Consider the following 23,125-nt stretch of genomic DNA (forward strand, 5'->3'; position numbering starts at 1 on the left):
TTAGGTTCACAGATCCGAGATAAGCAATTAAGCATTTGGAAATCAATAACCTAAGCTTTTTGACAACACAAATTCAGAGTTGCACTCAGTGAATGAAGATTTGCTATCAAGATACCATACTTCCTACCTATAGCCAGATCAGAAAAAAATACATGTAAATTTAATTTACATCTGTATCTATATTAAAAAAAGGATATATAAGAAAGACACATAGAGCACAGTGTAAAAACCACACACAAATGTTGACTTAAAATTCAGGACCACATTTCAAATTTTTTTAAACTGTCTGGTAACACTGTTGTGACAGCACATGTATATCTTCAACTTTTGGAAAGAGTGAAAGAAACCTTATGTCATTGGAAAACCCAGTTTTCCTCCAAGCCAGGCACTACTGAAAATCTTACAGGACAATCTGAACCCAGAACATTTCCAGCCTGGTCTTTAAAGTAGAGTGGTCCAGTGAAGTATCAAGATGCAGACAAGTTCTGGGATTAATTACAGCAACATTGTTCATGAAAACCAGGGCATGTGCATGGATGGCATAATGGGGCACTGTGCTAAGCAGAGGCACCTGTAATAAGGAGTGGAATGAGAAATAAGAAATCCTATAGGCATAATCAAAAGAGGAAAAGAAAGGAAAAAAAAAAACCCAGAAAAAATTCACAGAAAATGGGAAGTTATGAGCAAGGTGACTGAAGACTATTGTATGTATAAGTTGAAAAGGCAGGCTGAAGTAATACTGCTCCTCCTCAAAAATCTAGTATTTATGATTCTAATTACCCCATTTTGATTTTCCACTTCACAGTTAAAGGACTGCATTTCAAAAGCCCAGCAGCCTCTTGAACCATGTGTGGGGCTGCTGTGAGGTGGAGCATGTCCATACGATTTGGCATATTGAGCACGAAATGGTTCTTAGCAGCAGTCAACTGGGTCTGAAAACAAACAGTGACTTTAAACAGCCCTTTGTTAGGACTTACTTTGTTTCTAATGATCTCATTTTGAGCTTTGCCTCCGGAGCCAAGTCAGATTACATCTAAAAAAAAATAATAACCAACACCAAAACAAAACAACAAAAAAACCACCTCAGACAAAAAAATCCCTACCAGAACCTATACTCAGCTGCACATCGCCTGTTCTGAACACCACCTATTGCCTGCACATAGAGAAGCAATCTGTATTTTCTATTAGTGTTTGACTTAGTCCAACAGACTAACACTTCATACATCCTACCTGAATTCTGTCTTCTAGGCTTTCCCACCTACATGTCTGCAGCGAAGCATATGTATAAAGACAGAGATCACCAGATAGACTCTTACTGGCAGTTTTCTACTAGCCCACTGAATTCAGCATTTTACAGCTATGTTTGACGTGACAGATCCCAAGCTTTTCGTCTGCAGAAACCATGCAACTCCCTCCCGAAGTTACTGTGAATTATTCATATTCTGCATTGCACTGCACCAAGATACACATTTGCTATTGATTCTGAGTGTAACATTTTGGTTACTCATTTCAACGCTTCAATAGAAGCTTGGGTTTGTACAAAATCTCTCTTTCTAAAAATCAGCACTAAGCAATTGTCTCAATTTCGGCAAAAAAAAAGGGAAGGACACAAAATCATTAGTCAATTATTCCACAGTAACGTCCTATACTTCAGGATATTTATATTCCATAAGATGGCTGCAAATATTGTAAACCATCTACAAAAGTCTCCACTACAATTCATTTTGACAATAAAATATAGAGGACACCTTGCTTTGTATTGATGATTTGTATTATATACTGTATACCCAAACTGTGTTAAAAACTCCTACTGCTGTTAACCCAGAATAACCCAGACACTGTCACATAGCTTCACAAGGAGAGTTTGACTATCATGTTGAAATAAAGCTCTTCAGCTAACTTTGTAAGAGAGTATATGGTTTCCTCTACTGTGTTCAGTTAAGATGCTGCAGACCATCATCGCCTTCTGCTTGTCACTGTTCCCAACAGGGATGATATCATTTTCTGCAGGGAATTTATAAAAACAGGCGAGGAACACAATAGAGGTGACCACCTCCATGAGCAAGAACAGAGGTTATTATGGTTTTGATCTAAACCAAAATCCTATGGGTTGGATTGTCAACCAATCTACAGTGATACTAGAGAGGGAAGAAGAAACTGTTTCCTTCCTCTTACAGCTCTTAAAAGATCCTGTTTAAATGACAAGCCACATGCTGATCACAATACTAGAAGGCTAAAAAACTGCTGAGATGGCTAGGACAGCAAAGTTAAGGATTTCATCTGCATTAGTCTTCCAAGTGACTAAGACACTCAAAGAAACTGATGCACAACCTTAGATAAGGGTCACACAACTCAGACGACAACAGCAATTTGCTTTCAGGTAGCTCTGTCCATAGGGAACATGAGTGAGGCATAATCTGGCCCTTCGGAAATCTCATCATCTCCTTTAACATCACACACAAGCAACAGAGTTTTGCAGAAGTTACTTACGCCTTACGAACAGCTGGGAAATTTCCACAAGAAAACCCGGGAGATTTAAATAAACAAATAAATTCATATCTACTTTTGGAAACATCTTCCAAAAGCACAGTAAGTGTCAAAGCCTACAGCACCAAAGGACCAAATCTCTGATAGGTTTATGAGCAGAAAACAACATGATATAAGGTAAATTCATTCACCGATGGTCTTTCATTATTTCTACAGCCTTACTGGTCCCTTTTCTGAATTTGAAATGTTCCCACACTGTGTATCCTTAAATTCTTCATTTTCCTACAAAGCTAATACTAGGGTATAACAGATTTTGTATCTGAGAGGCAAGTAGAGTTCCCATTATAAACAATGCCGAAAGGGAAACAGCTAAATTCTGAGTAACAATGTTAACGGAAACTGAGCTCTTTTAAACAGATCTAGGTCTAATGAAGGACTGGAATTATCCCATCTTCACAAAGGACTGCAAATATCCTGGATCTACCCTCAGTGATAATATGGCAGTTTACAACTTACACGACTTCAAGATCTTTTCCTCAAACTAGTTTAAATTCAGAAGGGTTTTCAATTACAGCCCTCTGAAAGAAGGTTTACAATGAGAGAGTTTCTTCAAACATCAACTTATGGATAGGATTAAAAAAACCAACAAATCCCCAAGATATAACTCTCAGAAAAGTTAGCAATACAGTGGACCAGATTCTGAATCTAAAAGGGTGTTTCTACAGATGAAATCTGTCATAACTTAAGACTTGCAAGAAGACTTGCATTTTGAACTGTCATTAATCATTTCTACTGAATATAAATATCAAAATGGTAATTTTTTAGACAATCTAAATCTGCAAATTTCAGGCACAGTGGGACACTGGCAGTGCCCAGCCCACTTTAGAGGCACATTTGACTGATGAAATGTACCCCCACACTAGGATTTTTATCAGTGGTTAGGACGGAATTGACAATTTAGTTATGGTGATGAATTCAAATACAACCCGGTTTCTTGTAAAGGGACTCTTTTTTTCTGGTTTTGGAAAGGGTTCTTAGTATGCACAAACTGCAGCAAAAAAAACATGCCTTTTGTTAGATTTTCATTAAATAAGTGCTTTTCCTGGTAGCAAGAATGTTGATTTTTTTTCAGGGAAGTAAAATCTCACTCTTCTAACTCAGTCTTATCCCACAAATATTTGATGCGATTCATCTTACAATAGCTTCTCCACGTATTTCTTTACTCCCGTTCAATTTACAACAGACTCTTTGTAGGCTTAAACTGATACCCTGTGTCTATTGATCTCAGTGTTTTTGGACTGACTTCAGCATGGCTGGATTTTCCCACTGGAGAGAGTAAGAGCTACACTGCGTCCGCATGAATTGTTTCCTCATGCCATCAACAAGTAATTGGTTTCATCCAAATAATTTCAGGCGACCAAATAACAATAATTTGTTGGGGGGGGGGGGGGGGTGGGGGGGGGGGAATTCCTCTTGAGTTCAGTGGCTCACAGAAGTGGTCTTTCCACAGTTCTATTATTAATATTAATATTATTATTTTTAACAGAACCTCATTTAAGTGTCCCCACTTATATTTCCATTTGTTCATTGGTTTCAGTTCACTTCATACATGACTGTATACCCAAAATAAATCTAAAATTGTATCCAGTATTCAAGGAGATAGTGCCCTCTAGCACACAACCAACATCCATCCCAATCTGATTGCTCAAGCCATAAAATTTATGAAATTTTATGTCATAAAACTCTAATCTTGTTACATTAAGCAAAATACCTCAGAAACATTTCAGATACCCACAAAAGCTTTTGGAGAAATGGCTTATCCATGTCTTCAAAAGTGACAAACACAGATGTGTCAGGAGAAAAAGATATGAGGCCATAAATCTTAACTTGTTGGGAGTTAATTAAGGGATTCATCAATCATTACACAGCTCACCCCATACATACACAGGCAAAATCCCGTCAGCTGCCACAACCCACAGCAATCTACAGGTTAAAAACTCCCAAAGTCCCTCTGTTCTGACTATTTATAAATGACTTTGTATAATCTAGCATTAAGACCTGTAATTATAAAACAGCATTAAAACAGGCCTGCATGGTTATGGATAATTATAGTTGGTACACTTTTTAAAGAAATAAAAAGCTTTTCCATTCAAACACAGGCTTTGCCTTTTTGACAGCTCCAAGTCCACAGGATGTAGAGAGATGATTTAAATTGTATGTCAAAATTTTGACTGTGCAAGACTTTCTTTTTTTCCCCCTTATCAAGAGAGGCATTGTTGTTTTCTCACCATAACTAGGCGTGACAGCGCCTGACTGGAGTCACATAGCCAGTTTCTGAATCGGCATGAAAATGTTCACCTCTTGAGTTTCTCTGGCAGCTATAAACTAAGTCTTTCTCATGGGTAGAGTTTAAATGACTCGGCCCCGTGCATCGGAGACAGGCAGAGAGCTGCATTCTGAAGAGATGCACAAGGACGCGACGAGCAGATCTGCTCCTCCAGCAGCAGCGTGGAGGGTTGTTCCAGCTACCAACAGCACCAGGAACTGACTCGCTAACACGGCCTGATGCCAGGCCAAATGCTATACACTAAACTAGTCCCAGGAACTTCAATAAGATTCAATCTGACTCTCTTCCTGATCTGCAGGGATATTTCCCTCTAATTAAAGGGCATTCTGGAAATCTGCAGACTCTCCTTTTCCACTGGAAATAGTTATGATTACAGACTGCAGCAATATTACATATATCTAATGTGTAAGTATACGCGCGCGCACACACGTATAGATGCACAAACACAAGCTTATCCAAAATGTCAGCAATGAACATCTGCCGCATCTCTGATCCCATTTAGTACTAATAAAACGGTTCATGTTCCCAGGTTTATTGAAGCTGTGATCTCTCTACAGACAGTCCCAGAAAAAGGTGCTAGTTAATACTAGTAACTGTCTACGTTCCATTTTTGCCCCAAATTCATTCATTATTTATGTACGCTGAGTAACTAGTACCTTCAAAAAAAACCCCAACTCTGTTCGTTTTGACAGGATTACTTGTGTAATAAGGTATTACTCAACATGAGTAAGGGTGGCAGACTCCCACACTCTGTCCCACTGGGAACTGCAAGCCCGACTTGTTTCTACACATACCACTAAAAACAGACTTCACTTGGCAATCTCTTTGAGTCATTTACAGCCTGGTTTGGAATTCTTTACTGAAGTAATTTTACAAGTAAAAAAAAGTAAAAAGATGCTAACATCTCTAATCTGCTCATCAATAAAAAAATGTGCACGAAACGTGCTCTCATCTGTCACACAGATTGAATAATTTGTTAATTGTTACTTTCTAAGATTATATCAATCAGCCATCTTTTCAAATGCACATATGCTACAAATAAGTTGTATTATTTGAAAAGGGTTTTGGTGAACAAGTCACTTTTGTTGATACAAACCAAGATCACTATAGCATAACCTGTGTGATATTTCTGTGCAGTTGTCTATTGTCACAGCTGCCACAGGAGTAATCCTATGGTTAAGGCCATCCAATAATTTCCATTTCACCCAACTCACCTTTTCCTTTTGCTTTCCAGATTTCCTCCCTGTATAGGGTTACTTTAACCTTTTTTTTTTCTTGCTCCATCACTTTAAAAGATTCTGAATATAAAATGAGCAGAGAATATGCTATCCCCTATCTGTTTTAAAGTTTGCATTTGCAAGTATTAGCAGCTTGGCTGATAAATCTGATACTCCACATATTGTGGAAAATGTTTTTTGAGAAAAGGCACTGTTCAAAATTCCAGTGGTAAATGGTTTCATTTTGACATGTTTTGAAATCCTCAAATAAGAAAGTTGTTACAAGTGTCTTTCAATAAAGTGTTCACAAAAACCTTGTAAAATTTTTCTTTTTTTATAAAACTTTTTATAAACTCTATGCTCTAAACTAAAAAATTACCATCTCCATTTTCTTGCATTTGCAAGGAATTTATGCATGAAAAACCACTGCAAAATGAAGTGTAGTAAAAGTTCATGTTGAATGTTCCCAACCTGTGTTATGCAAAGATTTTCACTGACCTTTTGAAGCAGGTAACTGGGAAAGATTCTTTGTGCATGACTAAGCTGTTTAGTGAAATAGTCTAGCCTGAACCAAACCAACCTTCATCCAATACAGAACTTGAAAGGTGATGAAGGAACTCCTATCAAGATACTATATTCTATTACTGTAAAGAATACTAGCTAGTTCTTTTGTAGATCTCATGCAGGTCTTTGCATTATTGCTCCTGCTTTGTACAGTAACTAGTAGGTGTTAAGCAGGAATGTTTAGTGATTTACTCAGAGAGACACACTCAAAATCAGCTTTAGCACGACAACCTCTATCCTATCTTTGTTTAGTACCTGTCAAATTCATAAGCCTTTTGGTTTTCACTAGTCTGTCAACTAACGGAGCCAAAAATCTAATAGTACGTTTATAAACCAGAAACTACAGGATCTGATTTTACTACTGCTGAAAAGCATGTTTCTAAAAGATCAGACTTCAAAACCTGGATTATTTTGAGAACTTCTTAAAACCAGAAGAGGCATGTAGTTAAAATGTGGTTACGGTACAAGCAACATACAACCATAATGGTGCAGTGTCAAAGACGATGAGCATCTATCAGCACAAACTCTGAAACAGCAGGATGCAGTCATTGTTGATGTTTCAAGTAAACTGAGCCTGATCACTGGCTTCTTTCATGCAAAAGAGTCTGCTTGGGTGATTTTGAATTAAATCCACAAGCTCATTTATTTTCCAGTGCATCCTCAAATTAACTCTGGCTTCCTCCCCCCGCCCCCCCCCCCCAACCTTTCAAAAATGTACCTCCCCCTACTCTTCAGCTCCTCATATATCTTTCTTTTTTACTTATCATTATCATTATTATTATTCTTTTACATTTGTCCTCATGTCACAGCAGAAATCGCAGAGTTTTGGTTTTATTTTCATGTAAAGTTTCAGGAACTGCTCACTGCTGAAAGTATTATTGCAATCACTATGACATTAGGTAATCATCACTCTTCTGCCTGCTGAACTAGAAAGAGGGATCTAGTCAAATAATTAGAGATTTCAGGCCTTGAAATTTCACTGTACAAACTAATACTTGAAAATGACAGAAAAGAAGTCAGTCAGTCTCCAGACGCTGAGTGGGAGAGCTGTGCTGCATGCTACAAGGAATCCATACATCACACACAGACGCGCATACCTAATTTCCATTGACATTGAGTGAAATGAAGGCAAGGAGTTGAAAAAGCTTTAATATTATGACAATTATAAATGACTGACTTATTACAAAGAAATCTGAGGAGCCATGGGCTCATTCTGAAAAGTTAGCCAATATTAAAACTTTTGCAATTTAGGGAGTTTTTTCTTGGTCATTCGTAGTCTTTGTCTAATCAAGCTGACATAAAATTTTCTTCAAGCATTATTAAATGATGAATTACTTTCAGTAGAATCAACATTAATAATAAGAATTCTTTCCCAAAAGACACCCAGATTTCAGTATAAGAAGCCAGTCTTTTGACTGAGATCTTGGTAAAATATGACACAGCTTTTCCCACTCTTCCATCATGCCATTGCTCAGCAATGGGAGTGCCAAAGAAACAGCTATTGAGCTTCAAGTCCCCTCGCCTTTCCCCTCTCTTTCCTTCCTTACATTCCAAACTCAACAAATGAAATTACTTTTTTTTTTTTAAGCAAACAAGAAACAAACCAGAAATAAGGATTATTTTATTATTATTATCATTAAAAAAAGGTCTATTTTCCCACTTCACTCTGCATTTCCCTACTGGTAAGGCATGTATATTTGCTTCTAATCAATGTACATATAATCGCATTTATGAAATAATTTTCAATATATGCACTGATGTTTACACATCTAAACTTACAGTATCTTTCCATTATTATATAAACTCTTGCTCCAACCACTTGCATAGACATTTGCATCATGTCTATCACTTTATAAAAAATGCAAATAAACACAGGAACACATAAGCACATACATCCATATGCATACTGTATGTTTCCTGGTAAAAGTGATCATGCTAGTAAAGTATGTATGCATATGCATATCCATTCACAGCTTGAACTTGCATCACCAAAATATTGGGCCTCTTTACTGGGAGCAGAACTGGGACCTCTGAGAACCCACGTGTATCTTTAAGAATTACAGGCATAGTGAAACATTTCTTGTGTCTGTGTGTGTGTGTGTGCGCATATGAAAATATATATTTAGGCAGAGCAATGTCTCTAATGAGTGTAAACACTTTCTTTCCAACAGGTTAATTCCAGCTGCCTACATTTTTTATTATTCTTTTGTTCATATGCACGTGTGTGCTCCCGCCTTTCTGGAGGGTTTATACATGACAGGTGCATTCTTGGCCCAGGGACAAATAATCCTGGAAAGCCTGAGAAAGAAAAATCAAACTGAACTTGAAGATAAAATGACAGGGTATAAATACATTATGGCCTTTCTATTATGTTAAAAAAAAAAAAAAAAAAAAAAAACCACAAAAAATTCTGAACATTTATAATGTCTAAGCAATTTGAGGTAGAGTTTTAAAAGCTGAAAAGAGATTGTTCCAAAGCCCAGATGTTGCCTATCAGAAACTAGGGAAAATTGCTGCTCCGAAAATTACTCTGAAATACAAATAGAGTAAAACAAAAATTGTTTAACTCTGATATTCCAAGAGAAAGGATGAACTTTTTTCAAGTGCTGAGGCAGTTTTGCACTCCTATCTCCTACTTCAGATTATCTGCAGAGTCATCCCATCTCTGTTCCAACAGATGATTTGCATGAGGGATAAAAGAGGAAAAAGTTTATGGTATGATGTGAAGGCTCCTGCTTTACTCTCTGTGGATACTGTGCTGTCAAGTCGTCAGTCGTTCTGTGAACCGTTGACAGTTGTTGCATTGTCTTCCTAGTTTTTATTCATGAAACCATAAGAATTAAAAAACTACATTAACAAATGTGTGGTGTAATCACCCACCACGGCACATATCTGTTCATTTGCAGTAGTATTGTACAAGCCACTTTCACTTCTGTAATTTTCTGATTTCTGAACATCCATGTTCAGTTTAAAGTGCTCCTGAACACTGCTCAGAACTGTTGCTTGAACATACTAACATGCTTCCTCACCACTGTAACAGCGCATGCAGGTAAGCAGATGGACTTCAGCTCACCACCACCTAAAAGCTGATGTTTTTGCTTTACCTGATTCAAGAAATGCCTGTCAGATTTCGAGAGAAAAAACAGTCATAAACAGCTGATAATTACCCAGCGTAACAAACATGAACCCTAGATATTGCTGGAGCTGTTAACCAAGAAAAATATAGCTATTAGTCATATAACGCACATATAGCCTTGCACAAACAAACACATATTGATACGCAATATAAAAACAAATCCACAAACATGAAAATAACAGACCATTCTGAACAGACAACATACCTTTAGGACCACAAGAAGTCTCAAATTTTACTTTTGAAAGGCTGCAGTGGCAGGCACTGAAACACCGTCGCAAAAAGATGTCCACCGTAAAAATCTTTGGGAGTTGGGAGGTGGGGTGGAAAGGAGGAGAAAAACCCTGAACAGTATTTTTCCCTCCAGGGAAACTCGTAGGATATCTGCCATTCACCCTTCCATAGGCACTTTGTCTACCTTCATGTCTGTTGTTCAACAGTGATTCCCATCCAGCGCCACAAAGACCCAGCTGTATAAACCAATGCAGTCAAAGAACACAGTTAAGGAATGGATAAAACAGGGAGGGGTGTCTAACATGCTGACCACTGGCTGAGCTTGCAAGGATAAAGAAGCCTTGATGGAGAGAAGTAATCATCCATTGCTGTTTGTTTATTTTACCTCCTCCACCACATACTGGAACCTTTTTTGTTTTTTCCATTACCAAAACCATCCCCCACTGAGAGGCCTTTGTGATCTAAAAGGGGCAGAGCCCCTCTTTCTTAACACTGGCAAGTTTATATAGGCAGATTCATTCAAACACATCTTAAAATAAACATTTGGCTCTTCCCCTACATCACACTATCCACACACTGCCTTCAAACACACTTAAAAAAATCACCATTAAAATGTTCTTGCCTAGAACTGTTTTTACGGAGATGTATTAAAACAATTTAGCAGTCTAAGGCACATATCACCATCGAGGTCCAACTTCAGATGAGAGCTATAGTCTTCTGAAAAAAATAAATATACATTACAGTAAAGTAAACCTGACTGCTATTGCCATAATAAGTGGTATAATAGCTTTCTTGAAAAGACTTCTTCCATCAAAAATTTTCTCCCCCCGCTGGGGATACACCTAATTATAAGTGAATCTGAATCCAGATATTCAGATCTGAAACGTATGTCACGAGTGTTAAGAGGAAAATGACCACTGCATGGAGAACGAGGCATTCAAAGGGCACCACTGGCCCTGAAGGGAGTGAGGATCTTCAGATTCCTTCAGGCTTATGAGGCGTAAGTGCTGAGCATCTTAGAAAGGTAACTTAGCTGTTAAACAAAAATGAACAACCAAACTTCCTTGCTTCCCTTTTCTGTTTTTTCATTCTACGCTCCGCATACATACACCGCTTTTTTGTTTTTTCTGACTACATGGATTTGGCACCGAGGACAATTCAGCATGCAACCCTATAAAAAGATGGTGCCCGGGCAACAGAAAGTAGATCGCCCAGAAAGCCTTTTGATGTATCTGAAGATGATACCGGAAAGAACATTTCTGTATTGGAAAAGGATGCCCAGTCACTCCATGGGCTACTTACTGCAACCAAAGTAATTGATTAGGAATAATTGCAGTCACATTAAACAAGGACATTGAGAAAAATCATGGATTCATTTGTATCAGACATTAAAAAAACCCTCCATATCACAAGGCTGATGATAAGCTATGTTTTCAAGGTTACCAGCATGAACTGTATACAAATGCAGTAAGAAAGGTTCACTGTCCCACTGTATTTAAAAAAAAAAAAGGTAATAAATAGCTTTTGATTTGTGTAAGTAGTCATCTGGCAAGCTCTACAGTTATTTGAATGACACCTAGGATAGAAGATTGGTTGACTAAATTAAATATATCACAGAAATTTAATTCGGCAGTATAGCAACATCCTTTGCATTGCCAAAGCAGCAGAAACATCAAAACTATGACCAGGTAGTGAATACACGCTCTGCCTCAGTATGGGCTACAAAACCAGGACACAACATTAAGAATTCAGAAGACGGCAACTTCCCGCGTGACCCCACATAATTTATTGAATCTTTCTGGCTCCCAGTTTTTTCTATTTCTACATAAGAGATAAGAATGTTTAACTGCCTTTATAAAAAGCTCTGCAAGCTCCGACTTTCTTTTTTAAAGAAAGCATTTTATTAGTGATCGCTGTTTGTATTACTTGCTTGTATCATTAATTTACCTGATGGTTTTGTGCATACTGACACATAAGCAAGGGCAAAAATTAAGTAGTCTATTCAGCTACTGTATTTTGAAACTGAAAAACTAAGTTTCTTCATGCAGTCCTGCCAACAGGTCGTAAGAATAATATTTTACCTATTGACTATACTTCATAAAAATCTATTAATCTTTCTTTTCTGGGCAGTGATAATGGAAAAAGACCAACCCAAAACACCAAAAAAAAACCCCAAAAAACAACTCTCACAAAAACCCCCACCCAAACCTGAAACCCAACCAAAAAAACCCTAAACCAAACTCCAGGATCTAGGAAGAGACTGTCACTATATCCTTTTCACTACACTCTCCAGTTTCACTGGAACTCTTTCTCTGTCCTTTATACAAGAAGAAAACTCACCCCTTTCCAGGAAATGCCATGGCAGTTTACAATTACTGAGCACTTTTTTAACAGAAAAACTATTTTAAATGAATCTCACATACCTTCATCACAAAACACTAATGATAATGCCCATTTCACAGATGAACCATCACAGACACCAGTTTGTTTCTTGTTTACCCACAGAACTGCCCAGTACTGGCACCTCATTGAAAATCAGAGTTCTAACCCTCCCTCTCACAGCACACCAGGGCCAAATTCAGATGGTGAGCTACAAGCTCTGATTTCCAGTTTCCTCTATGCAGTAGCTCTGATGATCATTCCTCAGTATAACGAAAATGAGGCATACTGCATTCATCAAACGTGCTATCAAGATAATGATGGAAAGCTAAAACCAGCCCCCTTTCCAACCTCTGCCCTGGATAACTAATTATAAAGGCATACTAAAAAGACACACCAAAAACCCTAGAACGGGTACTTTCTGTATTTCTAGAACTTGTATCTAGCCCGTCCCTTCATTCACAAACAAAGCAAAGGTCCTTCTGTTTAGTTTTTCTCTCTTTTAAATGGCTCACACAAGTGTACCAGATTTTAAGTTTTAAAAAAGTCAAACACAAAACAGTCACAAAACCATAAAAATAATGCTAGGGGAATATTTTTAACCAACAACGTATTTATGGTTTCACTAATCTGCTCACAACACAGAGCTCATCGGATGTACAAAGGTTTTTTCTTTTCTCTCCTACTCTCTTCTCACCCCCATTTCCGTCGTCGCTTTAGAGGGGGAAGATCAGAAAGTGCAGCTGTTACCAAGCCTTTGCACCCCTATCCCCCTTTCCCTCTACTTCCACACACACACCCTCCCCCGTCATGGATATAAAACACAAGCCAGATTTATAAGCATATTAAAGTGCCAAAACCATGGAGTTTGTCTTGCTGTTAGAGATCTTCAAATGTGCTTCCAATATTGAGATAGATACCTGTACCTTCTGAAAATCTGATTAGGAGTCCACCTATGTCTCTAAATACCTACATACCTCTACAAACCTCATCCTACTTCTTTCCTTTATATAATTTACCAGAGAGCTTTCTATGCTTGCACTACTCTTTTCATCCTTAAAAGCACTTACAAATACTAATTACTCTTCACATATCCCTTCTGTGAAGTAAATAAGGATTATTATCCCTTCTGAAGTAAATACGGATTACTAACTCCTTTTTACAGACTGAGGAAATACAGAAGAGAATTTTAAGTGGTCTGCACACTACAACGTAAAGAGATGATATTGAAACATGGATTAAGATATAGTTCTCCATCCCGTTCTCAGATTATGACAGTCTAAATCTTACTCTTCTATTTGCAAATGATACTCTTAGCCCAATTGTTTCTGTCTGCTGGCTGATGATCAAATATTTAATGTATGTCATACAATGAAAATAAGAACTCTACAGCAGTGCCTCTTATTTGTCATGCCCCATTACTTAGACTGGGTGTAACATGCACCCATATGATGGTTTTCAATTTTCTTATAGTCTCTATTTGCTCACTCACTTAAGATGTTTAAAGAAGAGTTGTATGGATTATCAGACAGTCTGAAAAGTTCAGTCCAGAGCTCTTCAAACACATTCATTTTCATCTTATTAGCACAAGTAAAGTAAAAGCCTTAGGCAGGTAATTTACCATCCAGTTTATCCAAAGGGACTTCTAAAGAAAAAGTCAACCTTTGTAAATTGTTTGTGATAATCTCCACATTGATCATTAATTATCAGCTGCTACTAAGCGTTTCTTCCATCAGCGGCACTGTGAAAATAATGCATTTCTCAGAAAAGCTACCATTGTAGTTACTGCCACCTGTGTAATCAGCCATTATTAAAAGCAGCAAAGTTACATGGCAGGCAGCAGCCTCACTAAGTGAGTCCTGTCCAGCACCTCCATTTTCTACGCAGTTTAAAAATTAGTTATCCACCAATAGGAAAGCATTCATTATCGATGTTATATTTTACATTCTATACCTTCCCACATATAGTAGCAGTTACAATTAATTCACCCCCATTCAGCTGCACTTAATAAAGCACATAGTTTTGTACTGCCAAAATCAAGCTGATGTACAGAAACTTCGTTTTCCCTTTTGCAGTTTTCTGGTTTTCTTCTACTAGAAGCTTACGCTTAGAATCTAACAGGAAAAATAAATTTTAAAAGATCTTTCCACGCTTTGTTTGTGAAAAAGAACTCAGGAAGAGATGGCTGGAAGTAAAGCATATTAGTGCTAGCTACCCTCGGGCCCGCGTCACACAGAAACAGAGGGGAATCTTTTTGTTTAAGAAACTACTTATCAAAATGCAGTTGAGCCTTGACAGAAAAAAATTGACTAATGTTATCCAGGATTGCTGGGCTTGATACACTACACACCACTTTCAGAATTTTGGGCAATCCTATGACCAACGTATGACATCTGACATTCTCCCAGCTCCTACTTTAACTCTATTGAACTTAATGGATAGTCACCAGACAGCCTTACTGGAGCAGCCCCGGACATCACATGCCTTGCATCTTCAGTGGGATCAAACACACCTGACAAATTGTACTTTAAAAACCTATTTCACCAACCAGGAAACCCAACCATGACAGTAATAAACCGCAAGCCTGGTGAATGTATTGTTTTGCACACTATAGTTTAAGGAAATGGATTAACATTAGAGGGAAGACACAGGCAGGTAATGAAATTTTTTTAAATGTAGTATCCTTAGAAAAAGCTATATGTTTATGAAGCACACAGTTGTATTTTTCTTTAGAAATGGTCTACAAGTTAAAAAAAACCCACACATGCCCACCACTATGGGTTGTAGGTATAACACAGCAGCAGCTGAAGCCTTTTACACTTGAGAATGGCAGTCCCGGCAGCACTGTAATATATTTCTCCATTTTTGTAATAGACAAAACCCAAGATAATTCTACATATGTGCAACCGTGTCATCTTTAACATACAGGCACACAGAGTGAAAGAGGGTTTTTTCACATTAAAGAGGACTGACTGACTGCTCATTAGGTTCATGACCCAGGTCTATGGGCAGCAACTACACATTGAGTCCTGATGATTCCAAATGCAACGGGATTAGTTGTAAAGACAGAAAAAGGCAACAGTACTGCAACTGAATGAAGAATCATCCCTCAAAGACAGTTTTGCTCAGGTTCTCTCAAATTTATATAATTTAGGCTTACAATTGTAGCAGAGGATCTTCCAAATAACGTATATGAAAATTCTAGTTCAAAGGGAATAGTCTCTTACAGAGAGATGAGATATGGTCCTGCTAAAAATGAAGAGAACAGACTTCTATTTTCTTTGGTGAGATGGTGCCAATGAATGGGCTACTGCTGTTGAGGGAGCTTGAGCCTTAAATACTGCCATCTTCAGCAAAGAAAACAAATGGATCCAAACTATTAAGGTGTAATTCTGCCCTAGACAGGGGTAATGTCAAAGACACCGCCTCACCAAACAGTCTCAAGCACTGATGCACTGAAAGTCATGTAGATACTTTTTTTGTTTGTTTCATTTTCTAATTTGAGCCCTCTCTACTACTACTACTACTTTTATAAAGTCCTGCAGAACCAATTACTCCACAGGCCACTGAACAGCATTTCATTCTAGTCACAGACCATAGAACAATGTACTAACAGCAGAATCAAATTCAACCCCCCTGCGATCTGCATAACTAACTTCCAGAATCTATCCTGACCACAAGAGCCACAAAATAAACATTTTGCAGACAGGCAAGTATCTTCAGGAGAAGAATTTAACCTGCAGAATATGAATATTGGTCACCATCCAAGAGCATGAGAGCCTGACTGTCAGATCCTGGGCTAAACTTGTAAGACTTAAAATAAAAGCATGCACTCAAAACTGCAAACAAAACACAATTTAGGGAGAGAAAATAAATCCTGTGATGTAACCTATAGGTAGTTCTTCTCAGTAGAACTATACTACAACTCTCAATGCATGCTTAATATTTGAAGCAAGACTTATCATCAGTAAACAATTTAATAATCCTGTTACATAAGCAGGAACAATTCCTTGGCTGGTAATGAACAATATGATATCAAAGTTGTCATCTCTTAAATAGAATCTTGGTTGATTTTCTGTACATGAGTAGCCCTGATTAATTCAATTGTGTCCTCAGTGTGTTTAGTGCCTGTGTAGATACAGGAGAAGAGAGCCTTGCACAGGTCTCTCTGAGGATTGAGTGAGCTTTGAAATTCTAACTTGGGCGATGATATATGAAATAGAATCCAGCTTACTTGCCAGGAAGCAATAAAAGCGAACTCAGTGAGACTGCTCATGTGAATACATCTTAGCAGAATCAGGGCCCATTCGAGCCACAAGGGAGGATAAACTTAAATAAAGCATTTCAGTATAACCATTCTTTCAGCAGTCTTTAGTCTGTATTAGTAGCTAACATCTGAGGAAAGGAAAGGTTTGCTGCTTGGCAATAGTGTGGTGTTAATGTAACACAATCTGTTAAATGAAAAAGCAAAATTAATTCCAATTTGGTGTCTTCACATTTCACACTCCAGAGACTCTTACGGACTGAATGAAAGACAAGGAGGAGTAGGGAAAAATTAGTGAATTTTTCCAAACTGAATTCCCTATTTCTTTGCATTTCACCTAATTAAGTCAAGAGGCAATATGAGGGAAAAATAAGAGAGATGTCTTATTTATGTAGGTATTTCTTAACATGTGCCTAGAACAGCGTAAGAAATGTCTGTCTCTGTCCATCTTTCACTGCCTACTCCCCCTCTTCCCCTTGTCCTCTCCACAATTCAGATGTTTAGCCTTACTTCATCCTCACAGCAAGGAATGGATTAAGCAGAATTACTTACTGCTATGCCAATTAAGGAGGAATTAATTACAACTTTGCCTCCTGTCCCTCTAAGGTTGCAAGCCTGTCTACCAAAACCAATCTGAATGTTAGCTAAGTGAAGAACTGCAAATACTCAGGGGGACGCAGGTACTAAGTTTTCCTCCTGCTATATTCAAACCTCTTTACTGCAGCGGGGCGACTTCACCTAAGTTCTCCTCTCCAGGCACAACTGAGCTGTTGTACCCCTCGGTACTTCAATTCCCAGGCATGTAAAGGGGGACAGTAATAATACCCATTCGGCAGTGGCACTCCACAGGTTAATCCCTTAGTATTTGCAAAGCACCTTGAGATCTTAGCACAGAGGGCACAACAGAAGCACAAAGTGTTATCACCTTTGTAATAAAGTGGGGCATGTTCCAATTATACTGTTTCTAGTGAACTCTCCCTGGGCTTCAACTCGGGACGTCTTTGGCTTCCGAGTTACGTACATACAGCGTCCAAACCAAAAAACTGGAAAGCTACACAAGACTTTTTTCTTCAGCAGACCACTTCTTTCTTATTTTTTTTCCTGAAGACATACTTTGCCATACCACCCACCACCCACATTCACTTCCAGATTAATTATACTTTTAAAGACAACCAGCACAAAGATGATTATAGCATACTGAGTCAAAGGAAGGCCTAGCCAAATAAACAGGATAACTTTCCTTGGTCCGCCTCTCACTTTTTTTCACTGGATGATGAATCCCAAAACCTGTATAGCCATACACCTTAGAAAAAACTAAAACAACCTTTGTTTCCCTTTTTTCCTTCCTTTTTGCCACTCTTGTACACTTCCAGCTGCAACCTCCCCAACCTATGAATTACCAGCCAAACCCTCCTGTTCACCTTGGTAATAGAACAAAATGAAGCAATTCCAAATGACCCACCACCACGACTTAAAAAAAAAATAATAATCCAAGAACAAGAACTGACTGTCCAGTATCATGCCACTATCTGTTTATGATGGAAAAAGTAGGACAGAAGGCAGGCAGCTTCATCTTTCATGCAAGTTTACCTATGCAAGTAGACCTGTCCCATCCCCTCCCTTCCCTCCCTTGTTATTCCTTCTCCCATTCCCTTTTTCACCCCACCACCAGACCCTGGATGTTTTGCAGACAAGCGTTTCACAGTGAGGCTGTATGACCTCAAAGAGTTAAAAGTTCCCTTTTAACTTTAGCACCTTCTGAAGTGTGTGAGGAGGACGCCTAACGCTGCAAAGTTCTCAGCATTTCCAGCTGCCACTGATTCCAACAGAAACTCCGGGCACTCCATTTTGAGCTTTACAATATCAGGATAATAAATTACCATTATCTCTTTTTTAATTATTTCCAATAAACCCATACCTTGTGAGTCTAACTGTTCTGCTTCATTAGTCTCATACTACCTATCACATTATAAAAGGACATTCCTGTACAAACAGAGCATGACCCTAAATATCTATTTCTTACACAGAATAAATGCAATGCTGCAGGAATCACCATATAAAGCAGAAAAAAAGACACTTAGAAAAAGTATCCCACTGACTGGACTAAAACTTCTTTAGAGATTTTTTGATGTAATTGTTCTGAGACTGCGTTTTTCTTATAGTCTAGCTTTTGTAATACACCAAAAAGAGCCAGTATTTACCTAAAGCTAAATATTTTAGTTCTGTTCTTTGCCATTATTTATTCTAGTCCATTTGTCACATCTATATAGCTTATATCATTATTGACACAGCTATATGAGTAATAACATGTATCATGCCTCTATCTTTCTATACACAACTCATACAAAGAATAGGATAGTTCAGCTGAATGAATAATTATTAAGGACATACTTTCAAAAACCAGGAATCAGTTGTTCATCACAGTAATTGACTGTGGTCATTCATTACACCTCTGCTGTAGATCCTGCTCTGCTTTATAGGAAACATGTCATAACAACAGGCATTACAAAAATACTGCAGAAGTTTCAGCTCTCTAAAAGATAGATACGTAAGAGTAGTCTTTTGCAATGTGTGATAAAAAGATGAAAAGTCACAGGAAAAAAAAGAGGATGAAGCAAACAGTGCTGATTTGGTGGTATAGTGATACACGGCTCTTAATACACCTCTTCTGGGACTTGTTTCTCATATGATCTTACAACATTCATCACCAGTGCTCTCTTGCTACTGACTCCTACTAAACATTAGAGGTTTTGGCTTGATTATCTGTACACAATGGAAGACATCAAATGCAGATAAAGCAGGTTTTGAACTGAAGGACCCACATATCTAGCAGGCATATAAAAATTGTTGTAATAGGGTAATAAGCAATTTTATGCACCTAGAGCTTTGGTGCCTCATGGCCATCGTGTTGCTTTAAGTCTATTCCCTTAAACTAACAAATCTAAAAGCCATGATCCAAGCTTTTAGATTTAGTAACACCCATTAACTAAAAAGGAATTAAAGAAGAAACAAAAATAGTTTGTATAAACAAAGAGGCAATCAAAAGTTCAAAAATTAATTTCAAACCTCTCAGTCAGCATAGCTGGAACACCCAGGAGCTTAGACTGTCCAGCTGAAGGGTGTAAAAAGACAGTATAAATCTCTTTCTGTTTGTTATGCTGAGTGCCTTACCTCAGGATTAGATGTTGAGGGAAAAGAGTCTGTGGTCTTCTTGCCTATATAGATACTTCGATAGCCTTAGATTACCTATGTGCTACTTCTTGTTCTACAACGGCGTCCAGCAGCAATGTTATCTTAGTTAATATTGCCTCTATTTCACAGGACACACACAAAAAAATATAATCTAATTTGGATTATTAGCAATGTAAAATACATTCTACTACCAACCAATTGTAACACATACTACTGATACAAAAAAAAAAAAAAAAGACAGACACACACTATACTAAAATGGACCAAAATCTATTATTTAATTGATGTAATGTACACCCATTTCAGTTTTTCACAATTGCTTCTTCATTCCTGAAACATGAAATCAGTCCAAGGGGACTCCAAGCTATGCTGTATTTTCCATGTTTCACTTCAATACAATATTACAAATACGTTACCATGTATCTGGGATTTTTTCTGCAATCATCATAACAAACCAATGTTTTCATAATGTCGCCACAAACCACAGCTATTACCTCATACAAGAGCACAATGTTTTGGCAATGCAGTGCAAATAGTAGGAACAACTTCACCATCATCTTCCAAAACAGTTCTTTGAACACATTTCCCAAAAAAACAGAAGCAACAAAAGCTCTGCCACTTCATTCCTTCCCTTCACCCGCTGGATGAATGAGAAGAACACAGTGAGACAAGCAGTGCCCTCACCATTCTGCCTGCTCTTAAGAGGCTCTGGATCACAGTCTTCTACAGCTAAATCACACACTGAAGTCTACAGGAAACATTCCAAAATGTGGAGAAATTACACACATCATTTAACTTGAACACTCCAGAATCAGGCTGAAGAAAAATGGACTGTTCAGTATCTGCCTATACCACATGTTCTAACCAAATCATGGGGAGGGCTGGGGCAATGGCTAGATTATACCAGAAACATTAGTAACCCTTTTTAATGTGGAAATTACATCGTTGATTACAACAGAAAAACATGAAGATAAGGTGAAAACTCTTTTGTTGGTTCTGATCTTTTAGGAAGTTCAAAACCTACAGAACTTCAAAGGATTTAAAGCTACTCAGAGCCTAATAGGGCTGGCCTTTATTTGTGTGTTCCATATACCATATTCCTTCTCAGTCTTTACTCAAAATGCTTTCAAGCAACTTACTCTTAAAAAGGATTAAACCTACTGAATTAAAGTATTTCCATAGATCATGTCACTATCAGGCCTGATTAATAGGTCTTGAAGTCTACAGCAGTGAGGCTGTGCTCCTTATATATTCTAAATGTGACTATATATTTGCATTCTGGATTCTTTCTCAGTGAAAACCAGTGCATGCAAAATAAATTCCACAACCCCACATCTTGTATACAAAGGGCATCACACATATCCTGCGATTTAAGCTATTCTCCTGAAATTATCTTAGTCTCACACAATCACACTTCAAACACCCCATATGTCCAGTTTGGTTATTCCTCCTTTGAAAAGCTAATAAATGTAATACTTAGATGTAACTGTATTTCATCTAAAAACAATTATCTGCAGTACTTTGTGCCAGGAAAAGCATCAATAGGAATCATTAACAGCACTTCCACTTTTATTTTCTTCCCATCTAATGGGCCCAATCCAACATCCACGTTAAGTCAAGGAGAGTTTTACAATTGTTTTTAGTAGGAGCTGGACAGAGCCTTACCGTCCTTCAGGAATGGGGGTCTGTGCAAGGAGGCTGAATGACAAGCACAACTTCTGTTCGCTCACACAACAATACTGCAAAAACAGAGGAATAACGAACTTCCCATGATGTCCCTACTACCCAGGGCTGCAGAGGAGCCAGTAACAAAAACTCTGGAGGTGAGGGCAAACGCTGCTCTCTAGACTCACTCAGCCCTTGCCCTCTTTTCTAAGACTACCAATAAGAGCATCAAACTCATTTGCCGAAAACCAGTGACACAAGGCAGTGTGTCAATAAAACACATTTAATTGCCCCCAAATTCTAAAAGGACACAGAAGTTTTTTGTACCAGCTGACTCACACACAATTCTTTCACACATTTTTTCTTTCCAAAAATCATGCATTCTTCCTATGCATGCATTCATCCTTTCCTCCTGCTTTCAGTATTAAATATAACATCAGAATCTCCAAAAATTCAGATGTTACATAGCCTTTGCAATGTAGTAGCCCACTTTATTCTGTAGACTTTCAAATCTGTACCTAGGGCTTCCTGGAAAGAAGAAGTAGCACGTAATACTTCAAGGGATTGATTTCCAAAGTCCTGTGTGCCTGACCTCACCTTCCCTCATACACTGGAGCTGGACAGTCAAAGAAACTGTCGGGTTGACATTACTGTAGCCACTTGGCACCTGCCTATTGTGAACCTCATTTATTTTGGACACTGACAGGCTACGAAGAAAGCTGAAGTTCAGTCTTTGAACCAGCTTTAATGCAAATGCAACTGCAACCTGATAGTAACACTGAACTGGCTGAAAATCATAAGAAGGAGCCCACTAGATCTACCAAATGCATCCTCCTCTGTGAACCACCCTCTTCCCATTTCAAGCTTTTCCTAAGTCAGATGTCTAAGCTTAAAATGAATGGTGACACAGCACAGCAGTTTGTTTTAAGCAAATAGAAAGAGACTAGAAAGAGACACAACTAGAATTCTAATGGTGGAAAGAAAAGAAAGAAGAAAAAAAGGGGGAAAAAAAAAGGGGGGGGGGGGGGGGGGGAGAAGGGAAAGCAACATCTAAAGGTTCAGTTCTTATTAACATCATGAGGGAACTTAGCCTTAACAGTGTAAATCAAATTAAACAGTTCAGGGACCTGGCTTGAAAGCTACCATTTTAATAAAAAGGGGGACAACTGTCAGGTTGTTTAAAACTGTAGCTGCACTGTCGTATCCTCTGCCACCTCCTTCTCCCCACCCTCCCTCCCACACCACCAACTGCCGTCTCAAATTTACCTTGCCATGCACTCATTCCAGAACTCCCTTCCAACCACAGCGGATTGGAGGAATCTACACAAAATAAATTGACAATAAATATAACTATATTACCTAAAGGGAGGAGGAGGGGAAGCAAAGAAAATGACCAAATTGTTGACATTGGTCAAGGAGACTTTCCCCTCTAAAATTTCCAAGAACACGAGAGCTGAATAGCCAAGGTTTCATTATGTATCCACTCAGACCGTTTCCTACAGAATTTCTTCTCACCCATCCCTGAATATAGGAGCTTATTCTTGTACAATCATTAACACTGAACAGCAGACAGGCTTCTATTTCCCACTCCTGAAGAAACCCATTTTATGGCATGCAACATGAAGAACTGCTTCACTAAATAA

At 38.2% G+C, this 23,125-nt stretch overlaps 1 protein-coding gene across 8 annotated transcripts in view; it reads right to left on the reverse strand.

The window, feature by feature from the left end:
- Nucleotides 1-23,125, reverse strand: part of SOX5 (SRY-box transcription factor 5) — a 341,279-nt gene that overhangs the window by 260,168 nt on the left and 57,986 nt on the right. The gene's annotated exons all lie outside the window — the stretch shown is intronic.

This window comes from Falco naumanni, chromosome 5 (genome assembly GCF_017639655.2).
Source record: "Falco naumanni isolate bFalNau1 chromosome 5, bFalNau1.pat, whole genome shotgun sequence".
Taxonomy (NCBI): Eukaryota; Metazoa; Chordata; class Aves; order Falconiformes; family Falconidae; genus Falco; species Falco naumanni.